The following is a 7,202-nucleotide window of genomic DNA, read 5'->3' on the forward strand; positions in this document are numbered from 1 at the left end:
GCATATCTCTCTATCAGTGTTATAGAGGGTGAACAATTATGAGTTTACCCTGTATAAGCTTTATAAAGAGTAAAATTTGGGGTTTGGACCCTATTGAGAACTGGGTATCTGGGTGCTGGAGACAGGAGCACTTCTTAAGCTGTTTTCAGTTAAGTCTGCAGCTTTTGGGGGACGTGGTTCAGACCTGGGTCTGTGTTTGTAGCAGGCTAGTGCGTCTGGCTCAACAAGACAGGGTACTGAAGTCCCAAGCTGCCAGGGAAAACAGGCTCAGAGGTAGTCTCAGCACATCAGGTGGCAGTCCCAAGGGGGGGGGGGGGTCTCTGTGACCCAACCCATCACACATGCCAAATTAAGCAAATGCTAATTCAAGTTCTGAGCTGCAAGTGCCATCAGTGCACAGAACACACAGCTCCAGATCTTACTCTCATCAGACCTGAATGGGAGTACAGTGTCTGCTTTCCTAGTGGCTAGCCACGATGGGAACCCGAAGAGCAAGCTGTCTGAAGTTCCCTCTAGACAAGACAGTTGCAGTACTTGGGTATTGAATAGAGACCTTAAAACTATAAGTTTTCTTTTCTCTCTTTGTAATGCAAAAAGCAGTCTCAACATTTGTTTACCCCCCTACCTTCCTATTTCCTTATAAATATCAGGAATGGCAAGTCTCACTTGTCTTTTTGAGCAGAAGACTTCCTGAATGCCTCAGAAATGTGTATGGGACTAGCTTTCTTACACCTTTATTGAAAGGATGGAGAAACTGAAGGGCCTTTTTCATCCAAATACTTTAGTTAAACAGGGAATAATCAAATAAAGTTTTAAACAATCTGAATTAAAAAAAAAAAATCACTTTCCCATAGCCAATCAGGTCTCACTTCCTTGGCCCTTGTGATGTCATACTTCTATTAATTCTCTAGCCAGCCGCACAATCTTTCCAAGTAGAAAAGACTTGAATTTGTAATTTTTTTCCTTTCTTTTCTTTTTTTTTTAAACAAAAAGACAAAGCAAACAGAATTAAAATAATAGATTCTTTAAGCACCAAGATGACTAAATAGGACACAAGACCATTTTTTTCCTTTGCACATTTAAGGAAACTACTGTACTCTTCCACTTAAGAATGAGACAACGTAGGCTGTATCAAATGATACTTCCAACTGTTTCAGCTCAGTGAGATCAGCAACAGAAGAACTAGGTAAACACCACAAATGAAAATTGTGCAATTACTAACTATAACACATCAAAGACGTCCAAGGCACCCAAACTTTGTTTGTGGGCCACAGCAGCAAATAAATGGGGAAATAATGATGTGGGGGAAAGGACATGACTGCTTAAGAAACCTGACCAAACCCTTATTAAAAATAATATAGAATCTTCAATGTTTACCCAGAACCTCAGTTTATGAGGTTTCAGCCAAACATCCTTGTCTCAGTACTCTACATGGAATTTTTATCTGTTTCAAGAACTAAGTTGACTTTGCTGGGGTTCAAACCCATGGTTATAGAAACTCTAAGTCTAGGGACTGCACGCACCTCAGTCCACACTACATCAGCACTGAGTTATGATCTATACTAAAGGTCAATCATGCACCAGTGAATTTGAAATTTTATTAAAGGGAACAGTCCTGCACCAGCCCTTAGGGCTGGGCCAGATGACCTAAGAGGACTCTCTTTTTCTAATATCTATTTCAGAACATTGTCTCTCCAGCATTTTTGCAAGTCCTCTATTGCAAGAATCTGCTGCTCTGTCATCTGGATCTGCTGTGTTGTTCTTCCTTTTTCCAAGTCTCAGAGGCTGCCAAAAGGTTTCCTTTTCAAGTCACATTACAGTCTGCCTTTCAGTATCCTTTGCCCCTCATGAATAGCAGCACCAATGTTGCTGCCCAGTCTTCTGAGTCTCTCAGCAGCTCACTCTGAGGGCTACTTTCTTCAGAATTGTTTGCCACTTTCCCCCTCTTGCAGGGGAAAGGCCTCTGTGAGGGTACTTTGAAGTTCAGTGGCTCGTTACCCTAAAAGCAGATACTCAGCTGATCCAGCTTTTGAGTAGGGCCCAAATGGCTATAACACAGAGGGCTCTCTTTCCTGTGTTGAGCTTCATGCAATGGCAACTACCCTCTGTGCCTTTGTAGAGAGGCTCCCAATGAAGCCTTGCAACTGCTGCTTGACAGGGAAGGGACCAAGATACCCAACTAAGTCAGTGACATATTTAGGACTAGAAACACAATATTTTAGGTAATTTTGGAGGTGTTTTATATTTTAAGGTTTTTATTTCTCCCAAGCCCTACACATTTGGACTTGCAGAAATTAACACACCTGGGATTTACAGCCCAAAACATACAAGAAATAGTCCTAATAGGAAGTTTTAGAACTCAGAAACATTCCTAAAGTAGTTCTGTAATACACATAGCATATACAGACTACATGATGGTGTGGTATTAAAGTCTACTGACTCACGCTGGGATTATCTGTAGAACTAACATTTATCTTGTGATGAAAGCAACCATTCAAAAGTCATGTTGATAACATCTTTATAACAGATGCAGATTTCATTTTGTGATGAGAGGCTTAAAAATAGAAGGGAATTCTTCTCAGATAAAGAGTCTAATGGCTACGAGAAGTGCACTATTCAACCAAAGAGGAAGACCAGAGCAGAGCCCTGCGTGAGACTATGTTTTTAATCTTGCTCCTGTCCAGCCCTGCAATATCCACTCTCACTCACTCCCACACTGTTTCTTGCATTTTTATCCCACTCCCACCCACAAAAAAATTAGATCCCACAATAGAGACATATTTTCCCATGCTCCCCCCCCAAAAAAACCCCCAAAACAACAACAAAAAAGGTTGGTTTATAACAGAATTCAGGCACAATTTTTACCATGAAAAGAATGGAGCAAATCTTATTTAAATCATGTAAAACATACTTTAACTCCTGTTACAATAGACATCAAATCTCTTTCTATCCCTCACTTAAATTTAAGCAGGGTGGATAAAAATAAATTATTTTTTGAATACAAAAAAATCCAATTTTTTTTTTATTTAAATTGGATTTTTATGATAAAATGCTTTTTGAGAAAAAACTTATCTTAATTAAAACTATCTTTGGGTATCTTTGAGCTAAAATGTATCTCATCATGGAATAGGGATTATAAATTCTAATTCTATAGTATGAGACAATATAGTCATGTAACGTTTAAGAAAAGTTTTGTAAATGAGTTCCAATAGTTCATGGATTAGGGACCCAATCTTACGGAGCTCCAGGGGCTTCTGTATAGATTAATCTTTCTACCTACCCAATGGGACTCAGTGCTCAGTCTAGAACATACCATCAGAGATTCTTAGTTTTGTAGTTCTTAAACTGTGGATTTGTGTCTCCAGAGATAACATGCTTGTTAACAGCAAAAAATGTTTTTAAATAAATAAATATAGAGAGGTGAGAAATAACAGACCTCAAACCTATTGTCCCTCTGCAAATTTGTGTACATACAGTCAATCCCTTACCACTCTCTAAAAGTGCAAAGTTTCAAAAAGTTCAATGAATAGAAGATTGTTGGGGGTGGAATAGATCTGGACAAGGAGAAGAAGTCTGGAGATAAATGTGAGAAGGGAGGGACAGGCAGTAGAAACAAAAACGAAACTGTTTGAGCAGCATATTCCAGAAATCTTGAGGTCTTTCTGTGTGTAGCCTTCATTGATTTGAGATCTACCATACCATTCTCTCGCTAGAAGGGAAAACCTATAATGGCAGCAGGCCGTAAAAGAGACCCAGTTTGGGAATATTTTAATGAAGTTCCTCTACCTGTGGGTAAGACAGGCATGCATGCAAAATGCAAACAGTGCAACAAAGAAATGCAAGGGCTGGTTGCCCGAATGAAGCAACATTATGAGAAGTGTTCCTTCTCAGGAGGAAGCCACGTTGAAGATGATGAAAGGAACATGCAGGATCTTCAGGTTGGTTAACTTTTTATTTCATACTTCTTTCTTAACAACTGCCTGTCTTCCTTCTGGACTATTGTTGAATTCTCATGTTTGAGCAAGAAATATAGTTGTTATTCTATGGTACTATCATTTTAGATGCAGTTGTGATAAAAATAAATACACTTCTACTTTGATATAACGCTGTACTCAGGAGCCAAAAAAAACTTACCGCCTTATAGGTGAAACCGCGTTATATTGAACTTGCTTTGATCCACCGGAGTGCGCAGCCCCACCCCCCCGGAGCACTGCTTTACTGCGTTATATCCAAATTCGTATTATATCGGGTGGCGTTATATCGAGGTAGAGGTGTAGCTACAGATCTTTCTTTTACAATTTCACCTTAAAAGTAGTACTGAGTGTCAGTGAATGCAATGGTAATAATAATAAAATAACTGCATTGACTTATTTTGTTTAGGAGAATCCATCCTCAACATACAGGATTCTGAAGACTATCCACCTTCAAGACAACCATCATTTTCTATAGTTTCAGAGTTATCTGCCAAGGATAGTGTTTCAGTCACATCATGTATGTCACATAGCCACAGCATATCACCTGTAGCAAAAAGAAAAAAAAATCCCCATCATCCAGAAACAACCATAGATAAATTTGTGATAAGAACCAGCAGATTACAAAAAGAGGTAATTGATGAAAAAAATTGCCCAGTTTGTATATGCAACAAACTCTCCTTTCCGTATGATTGAGAACCCACACTTCATTAAGACCAGGATACAGTCCACCCATCAGAGCAGATGTCGCAGGCAAATTCCTGGATAAAGTGTATGAAAGAGAAATTGAGCAGTGTGCAAAAAATCTAGAGGGTAAAATTGTTAACCTGAGTCTTGATGGGTGGAGCAATGTCCACAATGATTCTGTTGTATGTGCTTGTGTGACAACAGAAGAAGGGAATGTCTTCCTTACAGAAACAATTGATACATCAGGAAATGCACACACAGCAGAATACTTACAAGAAGTAGCAGTAAAAGCTATAAGAAACTGGGGAAAAAAATTCAAATGTCTAGTATGCAGCTTGGTCACAGACAATGCTGCAAATGTATCCAAGATGAGAAGAAATTATTTAGACGAGAGTCCCAAACTAATAACATACGGTTGTGGTGCTCCTTTGATGCAACTCCTAGCCAAAGACTTCAGTGTTCCAGAAATAAAGGTTAATGTTGTTGAAATTGCAAAATACATCCTTAACAACCACTTTGCAGCAGCTGCTCTGAAAAAAGTAGGAGAAACCAAGCGAACTCTCCCACAAGACGTGCGATGGAACTCATAGAATCATAGAATATCAGGGTTGGAAGGGACCTCAGGAGGTCATCTAGTCCAACCCCCTGCTCAAAGCAGGGCCAATTCCCAACTAAATCATCCCAGCCAGGGCTTTGTCAAGCCGGGCCTTAAAAACCTCCAAGGAAGGAGATTCCACCACCTCCCTAGGTAAAGCATTCCAGTGCTTCACCACCCTCCTAGTGAAATAGTGTTTCCTAATATCCAACCTAGACCTCCCCCACTGCAACTTGAGACCATTGCTCCTTGTTCTGTCATCTGCCACCGAGAACAGCCGAGCTCCATCCTCTTTGGAACCGCCCCTCAGGTAGTTGAAAGCAGCTATCAAATCCCCCCTCATTCTTCTCTTCTGCAGACTAAACAATCCCAGTTCCCTCAGCCTCTCCTCATAAGTCATGTGCTCCAGACCCCTAATCATTTTTGTTGCCCTCCGCTGGACTCTTTCCAATATTTCCACATCCTTCTTGTAGTGTGGGGCCCAAAACTGGACACAGTACTCCAGATGAGGCCTCACCAATGTCGCATAAAGGGGAACGATCACGTCCCTCGATCTGCTGGCAATGCCCCTACTTATACAGCCCAAAATGCCATTAGCCTTCTTGGCAACAAGAGCACACTGTTGACTCATATCCAGCTTCTCGTCCACTGTGACCCCTAGGTCCTTTTCTGCAGAACTGCTACCTAGACATTCGGTCCCTAGTCTGTAGCTGTGCATGGGATTCTTCCGTCCTAAGTGCAGGACTCTGCACTTGTCCTTGTTGAACCTCATCAGGTTTCTTTTGGCCCAATCCTCCAATTTGTCTAGGTCCCTCTGTATCTGATCCCTACCCTCCAGCGTATCTACCACGCCTCCCAGTTTAGTGTCATCTGCAAACTTGCTGAGAGTGCAGTCCACACCATCCTCCAGATCATTAATAAAGATATTAAACAAAACCGGCCCCAGGACCGACCCTTGGGGCACTCCGCTTGAAACCAGCTGCCAACTAGACATGGAGCCATTGATCACTACCCGTTGAGCCCAATGATCTAGCCAGCTTTCTATCCACCTTACAGTCCATTCATCCAGCCCATACTTCTTTAACTTGGCGGCAAGAATACTGTGGGAAACCGTATCAAAAGCTTTGCTAAAGTCAAGGAATAACACATCCACTGCTTTCCCCTCATCCACAGAGCCAGTTATCTCCTCATAGAAGGCAATTAGGTTAGTCAGGCATGACTTCCCCTTGGTGAATCCGTGCTGACTGTTCCTGATCACTTTCCTCTCCTCTAAGTGTTTCATAATTGATTCCTTGAGGACCTGCTCCATGATTTTTCCAGGGACTGAGGTGAGGCTGACTGGCCTGTAGTTCCCTGGATCCTCCTTCTTCCCTTTTTTAAAGATGGGCACTACATTAGCCTTTTTCCAGTCATCCGGGACCTCCCCCGATCGCCATGACTTTTCAAAGATGATGGCCAATGGCTCCGCAATCACATCCGCCAACTCCTTTAGCACCCTCGGATGCAGCGCATCTGGCCCCATGGATTTGTGCTCATCCAGTTTTTCTAAATAGTCCCGAACCACTTCTTTCTCCAAGGAGGTCTGGTCACCTCCTCCCCATACTGTGCTGCCCAGTCCAGCAGTCTGGGAGCTGACCTTGTTTGTGAAGACAGAGGCAAAAAAAGCATTGAGTACATTAGCTTTTTCCACATCCTCTGTCACTAGGTTGCCTCCCTCATTCAGTAAGGGGCCCACACTTTCCTTGACTTTCTTCTTGTTGCTAACATACCTGAAGAAACCCTTCTTGTTACTCTTAACATCTCTTGCTAGCTGCAACTCCAAGTGCGATTTGGCCTTCCTGATTTCACTCCTGCATGCCTGAGCGATAGTTTTATACTCCTCCCTGGTCATTTGTCCAATCTTCCACTTCTTGTAAGCTTCTTTTTTGCGTTTAAGGTCAGCAAGGATT

This window comes from Terrapene carolina, unplaced genomic scaffold (assembly GCF_002925995.2).
Source record: "Terrapene carolina triunguis isolate 2854851 unplaced genomic scaffold, T_m_triunguis-2.0 Scaffold212, whole genome shotgun sequence".
Taxonomy (NCBI): Eukaryota; Metazoa; Chordata; order Testudines; family Emydidae; genus Terrapene; species Terrapene triunguis.